We start from the raw sequence: 13,816 nt of genomic DNA, 5'->3' as shown, positions 1-13,816 counted from the left end.
TACATAAATCATCAGGGCGGCACTCGAAGCCACATGGCAATGATGGAAGTGTCAAAGATTCTTCATTGGGTGGAATGCTATCTGCCAACCATATCGGCAGTGTTCATTCCGGGAGTCCTCAACTGGGAAGCGGACTTCCTCAGTCGTCAGGACGTTCACGCCGGAGTGTGGAGTCTTCATCCAGAAGTCTTTCAACTCCTAGTGGACAAGTGGGGCCTACCAAATGTAGACCTGATGGCGTCTTGACACAATCACAAGGTTCCGGTCTTTGGAGCAAGGACAAGGGATCCTCAACCAGCATTCGTGGACGCACTGCCAATTCCATGGAACTTTCGGCTGCCGTACATGTTCCCTCCGGTGTCTCTTCTGCCCAGGGTGATAAGGAAGTTCAAGCAAGAAGGAGGAATACTACTTCTAATCGCTCCAGCATAGCCCAGGTGGCATTGGTTCTTAGACCTACAGAGTCTCTCGATTAGTGTCCTCTTCTACTTCCGCAGTGCCCACACCTCCTAGTTCAGGGCCCTTGTGTCTACCAGGATTTGGCCCGGCTGGCTTTGACGGCGTGGCTCTTGAAGCTTCCGTCCTGAGGGCCAAAGGTTTTTCTGAGGCGGTCATTCAAACTATGTTGAAGGCCCGTAAGCCGGCGTCTGCTCGGATTTACCATAGGGTCTGGAATTCTTACTTCGCTTGGTGTGCGACTAATAATTATGACATATACAAGTTCAGTACTGCCAAACTTTTGGCCTTCCTGCAACAAGGCCTGGACTTAGGCCTTCATCTGACCTCCCTCAAGGTGCATATTTCTGCCTTGTCGATATGGTTTCAGAGAAAAATTGTGACTCTGCCTGATGTTCATACATTTACTCAGGGTGTGTTACGGATGCAACCTCCCTATGTCCCGCCTGTGGCTCTTTAGGATTTGTCGGTTGTTCTGGATGTCTTACAAGAGTCTCCGTTTGAACCTCTTGAGTATGTGGACCTTAAGTGGCTTACTCTGAAGGTCCTGTTTCTGCTGGCTATTGCCTCTGCTAGACGGGTTTCAGACTTGGGTACCTTGTCCTGTCGGTCACCTTTTCTGATTCTTCACCGTGACCGGACGGTTCTTAGAACTCGCCCTGGTTATCTACCTAAGGTGGTGTCATCATTCCCCCTTAACCAAGAGATTGTGGTTCCAGTCTTTACCTCTCCAGGTTTGTCCTCCAAAGAGTCTTTGGATGTGGTACAGGCTCTCCGTATTTATGTGAAGATAACTGCAGATAACTACTTCCCTTAGGACAGGCATGTCCAAACTGTGGCCCTCCAGCTGATGTGAAACTACATATCCCAGCATGCCTTGACACAGTTTTGCTGTCAGAGAATGCTAAAGCTGTGTCAGGGCATGCTGGGATGTGTAGTTTCTCAACAGCTGGAGGGCCGCAGTTTGGACATGCCTGCCTTAGGAGATCTGATTCTCTTGTTTGTCCTTTTTGGTTTTCATAAACGTGGCTGGCCTGCTAATAAGCAGACCCTGGCCAGATGGATTAGAATGGCGATTGCACATGCTTATGTACAGGCTGGCCTTCCAGCTCCTGCTACCATCAAATCCCATTCTACTCGGTCTGTTGGACCTTCTTGGGTGGCCCGCCATGGTGCGACCCTTGAACAATTGTGCAAGGTGGCTACGTGGTCCTCAGTGAACACGTTCATAACGTTCTAAACCTTCGATACTTCCGCCTCCCAGGATGCCTCCTTTGGACGCCGGGTTCTTGTGCCAGCTACAGTGCATCCCCTCCCATGAGGAACTGCTTTAGGACATCCCCGATGTTATCCCTGTGGAACCCCAGTGTACCCCGCTGCAGAAAAGGAGATTTATGGTGAGAACTTACCTATGTTAAATCTTTTTCTGCGAAGTACACTGGGTTCCACAGGGCGCCCACCCTGACGCACTTGGCTTCTTTGGGTTTGTATGGCATTAGCCGCTGATACCTTCTCCTGTCGTGAGAATGTGGTGTTATCTCTTTTACCTGCTACTGCATTGGACTGGTTAACACAACTGAGCTCCTGTGCACGGAAGCGGGGTTATAGAGGAGGCGGCGCTAAGCATCCTGGGAACAGTCAAAGCTTTTAGCCTGTTGGTGCCTCGGATTAAGATCCAACTCTACACCCTGATGTAATTCCCTGCGGAACCCAGTGTACATCGCAGAAAGAGATTTAACGAAGGTAAGTTCTTACCATAAATCTCCTTTTTTATGAATTTATAACAAATTATTTTTTTTAATGTAAAACGTCCTTTTTAATTATTGGAACAACTGCTGGCGCCAGTACTCTATTGTTTTTTCTGAATATAACCTTAGGGGTCTGACCACCCCTATAATGGCTGCCGTTATCAGCGCATTCACATTTTCTTTTTTTCCATATGATAAATGCAGGGCTGACATTCAACATGATGGGATTATGGACCCATGCTACAATTGTGTATATAACTTTCTGTGTATCACGCATGAAATTGAATTAATTTATCCTTTTTTTTTTTTTTTTTTTACATTTGAAGCCCTAATTATTAATTCTTCAAGTGTTCACCAAATCCTAACACATTGCTATTCTGTGACAAATAATGCACAATATACAGTATTCTGCATGATATCCACCCTACTTTTCACCCCTTCACTACTGTGCTTGTTGAATGGCATGAGGTTGTTGTGGTGAAATACTGGGCTTGATTCAGAGTTCTACATATTTCTGGCACATTGTATGCTTGGAAATAAATGCTGATCTCTGCCTGTATTCAGAGTTGGCCACACAGCCCCTTTCCATTTGCCTGTGAAAGCAGCCGCAAACATTATTGGCACTTGCGCTAGCACTATGCTTGGTGCAAGAGATCTCTGTGTACACACCTGTGAATAGCCTACATTTCCATCTACACGCCCAGCTACAGCCACTCAGCTGCAAGTGGAGATGCGTATAACTCTAAATTGCCCATAGTTGCGCATGTAGGCTCTAACGTATACACAGTTGCTAAAAATGGTGATATTTCAGATCAGATTTGCTCCAAATCAAGCAAACTGTTTTTGTTTGTTGCCAAGAATAGCGTTGTGCACTAAGGCCATCAGCTACTCTTGGTCTCCTCTCCCCATAAGACATGGTATCAGAAATGTAGTGTTTTGATCCAGTGTAGTTAATCAAATCTAAACAATGTTTCTTTGCTCCTCCATGGCAGCCATTACCTTGGGTTAGTGACCCATCTCCTAGGTTTTTGACCTGGTCGGTATTTATCCTAGCGCCTCTTATTTCACCTAGTCTCTCTATTTTCCTGGCTCTTAAAAAGACTTGGTGTTGGGAAGTTTGTATTTTGTGATCTTAAGGACTTACCTCATAATCATAATCTTAGTACAGCAATGAGCCTCTTTGATACGCAGTCTGTGGCAGGGTTATATACTGGGTATATCACTCCCAAAATGTTTGAAAGCTCACTGGAGCAACCCACTGACTTCCCCGCTGCTGCGGCCAGCAGAGTCTATGGGGTATATTCAATTGAAGTCGGATCCATTCCGACATTCATTTGTCAAAATGGATCCGACTTGGGCTATTCAATGTCATCTCAATTCGAATTTTAAAAAAGTCGAATTGAGATGCAGGAGCTAGCTGGGGGAGAGTTATATAACCGCTGCTGTAGTGCTACTCCCCCCCCCCCCCGCCCCCCTCTGCTCCGCTCCCCGTCCCCGCATCACAGCCGCCGCTCACAGCAGCGTCCACCTGGCTCCCCGCGACTCTCCCCCGTCTCCCTGCGACTCTCCCCCTCTCCTCCACAGTCCCTCATCTCAGTCCAACATTTTTTGATGTAGGACTGAGATGGTCGGAAACGGGGCCAAATCCTGTCGAATTTGGCCCCGTTTCCCTCAAAAGTACGTGAATCGGCAGCTATACCGCCGATTCACGTACTATTCGACAAGTCGAATTCCCCAACTTGTTGAATAAAAACAGCTGGGATTGAGTAGGTCGAATCACGATTCGACCTTAAAAAGTCGAAAACTGACATCTTTTCGACAGACGGCAGCTTTCGACCCTAATTGAATATACCCCTATGACTGGAGGGTTCACAGACCAGCAAATTTGGCAGTTGGACAGACCCTGCGACTAGGGAACATAGACAGCTTATCGAGGTACAGTGACAGTCAGTTGGGAAAATTTGCTAGAAGCAGTCCCCATACAATGTCCAGCTGCAGTGAAGTGGGGTAATATGCAGCCACACACTAAAGGTGACATGGCTAGACCAGGGTACTGTGCGGGTTTGTCTTTGCATGCTCCTTGCCTGTCAAAGGTCTACGGACCTTAAAATGGCACCTTGCATTTGTACTAAGCATTGTGGCATTGCATGAATCAAACTGCATGGTCATGGAGCCTTCCACACAACAGCTGGTCAGCTCCCAAACAGGGTTAAGTTCTCATTAGATGGGTTTCTTAATTATGTTTATTACATTAGTAAAGATCTTTATGTTGGCATACATTAAATCTGCAATGTGCCATCACCAACAATGGGTTGTAAAAGAAGCATCTAATGAGATACAAGTGGGTTAAAAGATTTTTTCTTTGGGATTCAAGAATTGTATTCTGTAATGATTACGTTCAGGAGCCTGAAACTGCTTTTAGCCAGCTTCAGGAAATTATGGAGTGGACAAAGAAATCGCTAGCATAATAAACCAGGTCCCAAATTAACTTTGATTATGGTGCAGTGTCTTCTGTATATGGGGGGTAATTCCAAGTTGATCGCAGCAGGATTTTTGTTAGCAATTGGGCAAAACCATGTGCACTGCAGGGGAGGCAGATATAACATGTGCAGAGAGAGTTAGATTTGGGTGGGGTGTGTTCAATCTGCAATCTAATTTGCAGTGTAAAAATAAAGCAGCCAGTATTTACCCTGCACAGAAATAAAATAACCCACCCAAATCTAACTCTCTCTGCAAATGTTATATCTGCCCCCCCTGAAGTGCACATGGTTTTGCCCAATTGCTATCAAAAATCCTGCTGCGATCAACTTGGAATTACCCCCATGGTTTAGAAGAAGATTTTGAGGTTTTTTTTTCTAGTAAAAACTCTGGTGAATTTGTGAAGAATATTTAATATAGAATTTGTGGAGTATGCTGAAAAACATAAGTCTCAACTACAGGTAGGTTTCTGAGCAGAATTATGAACAGGACCTGTGTGAGGATGTATCAAAGACGAAAAGTCTTTCATGTACACAAGAATATGAAAGAAATTGTGATAGAAGACCGACAAAATTTGGATAAACAGCAAGACAGTCTTGCTAGAATTGTATGCATGTCTCCTGTTAAGGAGCCACAGTTTTTCGTATTGGTGTGCAGTACACAGAGTGGATACTGAGGTGAAAATTTATGTCTGAAAGGAATCATTCCTCTACAGCAGGCCTGGCCAACCTGTGGCTCTCCAGCTGTTGTGAAACTACACTTCCCTGCATGCCCATGCCATCGTTTTAACTTTCCCTAATAGCAAAACTGTGGCAGGGCATGCTGGGATGTGTAGTTTCACAACAGCTAGAGAGCCACAGGTTGGTCAGGCCTGCTCTACAGCATGGAGCTTTAGGTAATGATGTAATGGATAGAATGATCAAAACATCTTTTTAAAAATTGCATGTCTACAGGTGGTGTTCAAAAATTGCAATGGCTTCCTTTTCCAAGGCTTAAGACTGTGGAGTTTTATCTGTGCGTGCATATTTAAAGGAGAACATATAAAAATAATAATTTTGAAATAATGCAGAAAAGCGGTGAAAAATTTGTGATGTGATGAGATTTCTGGATGAAAAATCTATGTCTGCTGGTATAGTGGATAGAAGAGGATTATGGTTGGTTTCTTGCTCTGCAAATGCGCAGTCTAAGAATAGATTAGCAATTTATAGCTTATGAGGATTCATTACTACTGGAAAGTAAACTTGAAACAGAAAATGATGGGAAGTAAGTCTGAAGACTACCACAAGAAAAGTGGATTAGGTATCCAGTCCTGTCTCCCAGACAGTGATGTCAAAGGTTATAAAACAGGTTACATAGAAGATATTCTTCAGGAGTGACAATACAGTACTTTCATCAGACCTACAGGAGATTCAATCCAAAGCAACATTAACTACAACATCTCACACAACTATTCCACTGGAGACAAGGTAGTGAGATTTGCCAAAACATGGGAATATATTGTTCAGGACAGTTGGCTATTGGAGTTGGTATCCCATGGGTACCAGATAAAATTCATGGAAGTCCCCAGGATGAATGGATTCATGACGTGGGACATTCCACTTCCAACAGTAGAAATCATCGATTCGGAAGACAGTTTAAGAAAACGGATCAATGTGCAAGTGGTAACACCTGTACATCTGTCAGAAAGAAAGGAAGGATTTTCTTTAGTCTGTTCCTGGCAAGGAAACCCTGGGGGATTTCAGGACAATACTGGATTTCAAATAAAGGAACACGTTTGTCCAAATAAAACAATAGTGCATGGAAACCTTTAACTCAATTCTAGCGGGTATAAAGAAATGATGATGTCCTGGCTTCTATAGATTTGAAGAACACCTACTTCCATGTCCCAAACAGGTGGCAATGTCAGAGTGGTGTTTATTTCGGTGTCCTTGGAAAACACTTCCAGTTCCCATCTGGTTTAGCAAGGACGTTCACAAAGGTTCTTGTAACTCACATGACTCATATAAAGAAACAAGCAAGCAATAATAATAATAATAATAATGTTATTTATGCAGCACTTTTTTTTCTAATAGGACTCAAAGTGCTTTACATTTGCCTTTACACCACAAAATACACAAACAGTAGATATTAGAGAAATGCTTGAGTAAATGGGTAAGCCTTGGGTCTGTTTTTGAAGAATTCCAGGGTGGGGGATTCTCATACTGCAGGGAAGAGAGTTTCTGACAGTCAGAGCCACAAAGCTGAAAGCTCAACCCCCAGATGAATTCAAGGAAATTCTACGTACCAGGGGCAGCTCCAGATAGGGGCTGTAGTACAGTTCAAAATTCAAGTACAAAGCTGTCTTTTTCTTCTCCAGCTATCATCTTTCAGTGATGCAGGGCATAGATGGGTTCTCATTTGGTTTATGTGTTGCCAGTTGCCACCCTTGCCTATGATATCGCTCACACGCTGAAAGAAATCAGAAAATAGTATGTGGAGGAAGTATCAATGCTACCTTATTGGATGAGAAAAGCAGGGTTTCAGCTGTTGTGTGAATGGCAATAGAAATGTTGTAGGTATTACCAACCAGATTGGGTCTATTACATCAGGGGCCACAGCTCCATTCAAATCTCCAAGGATTGTCTGATCAAGTAATTCAAGTCTTTCTGTATGATGGAAAATAATTTCCTACCAAGCATATAATAGAGTCCTGAAACTTTTATCTCCAGGACAGGATCTAAGGGGCTAGTTCAGACCTGATCTACGATGTGAAGAACAAATCCAGCATTCTGCTACCTCTCTCTAAGATAAGGATCTTTTATACTCTTTTATTTGGTGCTTTTAGTTCAGTTGTGTTTTAAATTGTCCCATTTTTTATGTATCTCTCTTATGTTTGAATTTTTATGTGAATAAATAGTTTTCAACTTTTTAAACTTACTGCTAGTTTTTACCTTACTGACACCAAGGTCGCTACGAACCCTCATCTCCTCCTATTCCTACATTGTCTTTAGGGGTTTACCACCCCTATAATTTGAGGGTAATAGCAGACGCCCCGCTAGTAGCATAGGGAGTGTCATAGCAACTAGTTCTCCAAACAACATATCTGTTTATCATACATGTGGCGCAATTTTAATCTTTACGTGTGTGTGTGTGTATATATATATATATATATATATATATATTAATTAATATCTCCTCAATTCGTAAATTTTTTTTGCGTTGTCATATATTTAATTACAATGTGGAAAAGCTAAGAATTTCTTTTTAGCTTATACTGCAATGGTGCTACTACCATGTATCAATAATTTTAATGTAAACAGTATGTGGTACCAGTACCAGATAAGTAACAACACGTGCAGTGCACGGCATCACATAGCAGATGTCCATATCACCAAGTTTAAAAAGTGTTGCACAATAAATATAGCTAATATAATTTTTCAAAGGAATTGCAAAAGTATACAAGCAACAATAGATGGTTAGTGATGTACAGGATATATATTACTGCTGACCCAGGTTACCTCACAGTTCAGTGTAAGTATCTAGTGAGGACAGTGTATATTTCTCAATGAATTTCCACAACTGCTTGGGTTAAAGAAAAGGTGGAGAGAAAAGACACTCCAGCGGAGCTGCTGCCATGTCCTGTAACTGCCTGCAACAGAGCTGGACCCGGACGAGTGGGTGAACACTTGTGCCACACAGTCACTATGTGTGAGAGGCTCCTGTCACTCTGAGACTGATCCCACACTGCCTACAGCTCACTGCACTATTTGGACAAGATGGCTCACATCCCTGCTGGGCACTAAGTGGCATATCCTTGGGGTCCCTCTGATCCCTGTGGCCCGGTACAGGTGTCCTCTTTGACCCTCTCTGTTGCTGGCCCTGCATTCAGTCTCAAAGAGGAATTGTCCTCTGCATGTAAGATTAATGAAGACTTAAGTGACATTTTCTCCGGCAGGGTCCACAGGTTATCCACAGGATAACAATGGGATATGATGGAGCGACAGCAGATTGGCACCAAACGATCAAAAGCTTTATAGCCTCCCAGGATGCAATGGGCCCGTCCATATATCCCGCCCACTGGCTCAGGCTAATCAGTGTTTTGTTTGGTGCGGCAGGAGCTGGACCATGGTCAGAGGGCTGCTGTTTTTTAGCAGCCCTAAGCTTTTTTATTTTATTGTTATAGTCTTACTAGTTTTTTGAGTGACTTTTCTAAACAGCGTCTTATACGCATATTAGAAAGAGTCGCTCCAACAACTCTCCGCCGGGTCGCAACAACGCTTACCCACGAGTACAGTGCTGTTTTGGTGGGCGTCTGTGTCTGATATACTAGCAGCTCCATCAGACGTTACCAGGCTGTGGCCGGAGCACGGGGAGAAGGTAAGGCATCGGTTCCACTTAGAAGGGGAATACGGACACAGCCGCACTGTTTTGGGAAGGAGACTACCAAACAGTAGCTGACGCGCCGCCACCACAGGTGCTCCAGCGCTAGGCCTTAGGGATCATAGGATCCAGGAATAGCATGAGGCCGCTATCCCTAGGGTTGATGTCAGTAGGGGGAGTCAGACGCTCTCCTGGTCGCCCCTCCCCCCGGTTCATGACCAGTTTCCGCAGAGTCTCCCGCCATGAACTGTTTCCTTCCGTCTGCAGGCTGCAGTTTTCTTGGAAGAAGCTGCATTAGATATGGGTACTATTGCTTCTAGGGCATCAGCCTCAACAATTGCTGCGTGCAGAGCAGTTTGGTACATGGAAAGCGGATTCAGAATCTAAGAAGGTTTTGGAATCTTTGCCTTTTTCAGGAAATATTCTGTTTGGTAAAGAATTGACAGATATTCTGGAGTCAGAAGCAGACTCCAAGAAGGTCAAGTTTCCTTCCACATATAACCCCAAATCTAGGGGTCAGGTTTTCCGGCCCTTGCGGTCTCGAGGAAAAGCAAAGCGAAAAAGTGATCGTAAGCAGCCCCAATACAATAAGGTTGGTAAGTCAAAAAAGCATTGGGCTACCAGAGGGCCAGCTTCCTAACCAGAAGATAAGCCATCATGGTGCAGGTCTCCCCCTGGGGGACCTCAGGGTAGGGGGCCGACTTCTTCAGTTTGCACAAATCTGGCGGCAGTCTACAACAGATGCCTGGGTGCAAGAAACGGTATCTCTAGGTTATGTTTTTCCCTTCAAGAAGCATCCTCCTTGAAGGTTCTTCTGCACCAGCCCGTCTCGCATAGAGACGAAGGCCAGGGCTTGGCAAGAAGTAGTTCCCCCTGCACAACGGGGACATGGTTTTTACTCCAACCTGTTTTTGGTTCAGAAGCAAAATTGGTCATTTTGGCCCATTCTCAATCTCAAAATGCTAAACAAATATATTTGGGTACCGAGGTTCCACATGGAGACGTCACACTCCATAGTTTTGGCCATGGAACTAGGGGATTATATGGTATCCCTTGATTTTCAGGATGCTTACCTACATACATGTTCCTATAGCACTGTCCCATCAGTGTTATCTCAGGTTCACCATCCTCCAGCAGCATTTTCAGTTCCAGGCTCTACCCTTTGGGTTAGCCACAGCCCCCAGAGTATTTACCAAGATTATAGTGGTTATGGCATCTTATCTCTGCAAGTAGGGGATAAGAATTTTTCCATACCTCAACGACCTTTTAATCCTGGCACAATCACAGGAATTGCTCCTGTGCCATCTACAACAGACAATAACATGTCTGCAGAGGCACGGGTGGCTCATAAATTGGGCAAAATCATCTCTGGTGCCATCACAACGGATGACTCACTTGGGGGCTGTACTGGATTCAGGTCTGCAGAAAGTATTTTTACCTCAGAACAAGATATCCAAAGTACAGTCAAAGATTCAGGATTTGTTACACAGTCAAACGGTATCCATTCACGCAGCAATGCGAGTGATGGGTTTGATGGTGTCAATATTCGTCATGGTGGAGTATGCACAATTCCACTCAAGACTCCTGCAGCGTCTGATTCTGGCCAGATGGAATGGAGTACATCAGACAATAAAGAAACTGGGAAGCGGACTTTCTCAGTTGTCACACCATTCAAGCAAGTGAATGGGCTCTACCCCCGGATGTCTTTCAGACTCTAGTAAACAAATGGAGGTTGCCAGAGATAGATCTCATGGCATTCCGTCTGAACAACAATGTGCCCGCATACGGGTTAAGAACAAAGGATCCTGGAGTGATCTTTGTGGACGCCTTGTCGGTGAGCTGGGACTTTCATCTGGTTTATCTGTTTCCTCTGATCATCCTGTTACCCAGGGTGGTGAGGAAAATAAAGCAAGCAAAGGGTGTCGTAATTCTGATAGCTCCGGCTTGGCCCAGAAGGCATTGGTACACAGATCTGCAGAGAATGTCGATGGATGCTCCACTTCTGCTCCCTCAACATCCAGATATACTGATGCAGGGTCCCTGTTATCACAGACATCTGGATCGACTGTCTTTGACGGCGTGGTTCTTGAAACCTCTATCCTAAAGTCAAGAGGATTCTCTAAACAGGTAATTCAAACAATGCTCAGAGCAAGGAAACCCTCCTCAGCTCGTATTTAGCACCGAATATGGCAGGCCTATATTTATTGGTGCAGTGAAGGAGGTATGTACCCGAAATCTTTTAGAGTTTCCAGGGTCCTAGCATTCCTTCAGGCAGGAATGGATAAAGGTTTGAAGTTGGCTTCCTTGAGAGTGCAGGTATCGGCATTGACTGTATGGTTCCAAAAGAAAATTGCCAATTTACAGGATGTGCGTTTTTTTTTCTAGGGAATGCTGCACATTCAACCTCCCTTTGTTCCAGATACAGTACCGTGGGACTTATGTTTAGTCCTGAAAGTCCTTCAAGTTGCCCCATTTGAACCACTTAACAAGGTGGATCTTAAATGGTTGACCTGCAAAAGTACTCTTTCTACTGACTATGGCATCAGCTAGAAGAGTATCCGATTTAGGAGCGCTGTCATGTCATTCCCCATTTCTGATTTTTTATCCAGATAAAGCAGTTCTCAGAACTAGGTCTTGGTATCTTCCGAAGGTGGTGTCTAAATTCCACCTTAATGAAGAAATTGTAGTACCGGCTTTTCAGGGATTGGGACTTTCTGCTGGAGATGTGTCGCTGGACGAAGTCTGGGATTTAAGGATCTACGTGGATCGTACCAGTGCCATCAGAAAGACAGATTCTCTCTTCATTCTCTACGGATTTCTCAAGAGAGGATTGCCTGCTACTAAACAGACGCTGGCAAGATGGCTTCGAATGACGATTTCAGAAGCATATTCTCAAGCTGATCTCCCTGTTCCGGCTAATGTCTGCTCACTCTACTCATAAGGTAGGTCCTTCATGGGCAGCACAACATGGTACTTCAGCAGAACAGATATGTAAGGCAGACACATTATGCCTTGGATACTTTTGCCTCTCATGACGCTGAATTCGGGCGTAGGGTTCTCCTGTCCAATCAGGAGCGTCCCCACCACTAAATTGCCTTGGGAAATCCTATTATCCTGTGGATAACCTGTGGACCCTGGCAGAGCAATATACGTTATGGTAAGAACTTACCGTTGATAACAGTATTTCTCCTGCGTTCACAGGTTCCACAGGGATCCCACACTGACACACCTGATTTGAGGATCCTTCTACTCACTAACCTCTTCCTTCTTGTATGGAAGGGTGTGCATGTGTGTTCTTCTCGCCAGATTAGGGCTCTACATGATGCTCCTGCTTTATGCTTTGGAATACAACTGATTTGCCTGAGCCAGTGGGTGGGCTATATCGACGTGCCCGTTGCATCCTGGGAGGCCAGAAAGCTTTTGATCGTTTGGTGCCAATCTGCTATCGCTCCATCATATCCCCTTGTTATCCTGTGGAACCTGTGGACTTAGGAGAAATACCGGTATCAACGGTAAGTTCTTACCACAATGTATATTTTCCAAACACATTATCTGAAGCAGCGCAAACCAATAACTGGGGGCAGGACCTCAGAAAATTGAAACTTATATTGCAAAAGCAAATTCAGATGAATTGGGAAATTTCTACCGTAGAAAATGTCTTTTTATGAATGAATTAGGCGAAGAACATGAATTTAGTTAAAAATAAATCATATTTTAAAAATTTATTTTAAAAATAGATTTTTCTTCGAACATCGGTCAGGAACATTGCGACCATCGGAACATTGGTAAGATCGCGATTTTACCTTTTAGAGCCCGAACAGGGGGGGAGGGGGGCAGGGGGGGAAGGAAGCTTGGGGTGGTTGATTTACACTTCCCCCAGCGGCTGCAGGTTGGGGGATCCAGCTGTGCTGACCTTCCGGTCCCTCTGACTGCAGCAGCGGAGGGAAGTTTCCCTTCCCTGCTACTGCTAGCACTGTTTATCTGACTGGTCGCATCCTGTGCGACCAGGTCAGATAAAACACTGCCTGGTGTGGTCGCATCTGATGCGGCCAGGCCAGGCAAGTGGTTAAACAAAAAATTGTACCCAGTCCCAGAGGTCTACTGACAAAAAAAATTCCGACCTTTGACCTAGCAACTAGCACACTCAAAGAGGATTGGGAGGCAAGCTTGTGTAAATGTTTACATGAATTGATGCACATTCTCACCAAGCATAACATGCTCATATTGGATGAGTTTGAGAAAGATTGAAACTTTAGCTAAGAAACTTGAAGATTGGGAGAAAGATTCAATTTTCTAGAGAAATTTTGAAAAAAATAAAGAGGAACTCAAACATATGAATTAGCCATAATAGAGAGGAAATAGACATATTTGTTAGGGACAAATGAGGGACAACCTGAGGATCATCAACCTATCAACCAAGGAATTAACATCAATGCAAATATCAGTTCTAAGCAAAGGGTTATCTTTATCACCCAGTTCATCATTTGACAGATTCCAATGGGAGAAGGATCTACTTCTATTTGGGAGGAAATTGCTCTTAAAAAAATTATTCTCGACTAAAAATGACCCTAATCAACTATCAGAAATCAATGCACTAATATCCGATATCTCCATGGACTCCCGAGAAGAAGTTATACCGATTAAATGGACAGAGGAAGATCTCCAAGCTTTAGAGATCCTGGAAGGATTCTCAGACCCAACAGTCACTTATAGTGACAGGGATCTCCCTGGGAGTGACAGGAGGAATGTGTGCAAGAAAAGGGTTACTTTCACAC

At 44.2% G+C, this 13,816-nt stretch overlaps 1 long non-coding RNA gene across 2 annotated transcripts in view; it reads right to left on the bottom strand.

Moving 5' to 3' along the window:
* LOC134912715 (uncharacterized) overlaps positions 1-13,816 on the bottom strand; it is a 49,694-nt gene that overhangs the window by 16,544 nt on the left and 19,334 nt on the right. Inside the window, exon 2 of one of the 2 annotated variants that reach the window (XR_010176981.1) lies at positions 6,967-7,130. The exons of the other annotated variant lie outside the window; for it this stretch is intronic. This is a non-coding gene — a long non-coding RNA (uncharacterized LOC134912715). The remainder of the gene's footprint in view (positions 1-6,966; positions 7,131-13,816) is intronic. 2 annotated transcript variants of the gene reach the window in all.

Source organism: Pseudophryne corroboree, chromosome 1, assembly GCF_028390025.1.
Source record: "Pseudophryne corroboree isolate aPseCor3 chromosome 1, aPseCor3.hap2, whole genome shotgun sequence".
Classification (NCBI taxonomy): domain Eukaryota; kingdom Metazoa; phylum Chordata; class Amphibia; order Anura; family Myobatrachidae; genus Pseudophryne; species Pseudophryne corroboree.
Note: the sequence above shows the minus strand (reverse complement) of the source record. Positions and strands in the feature narration are given on the sequence as shown.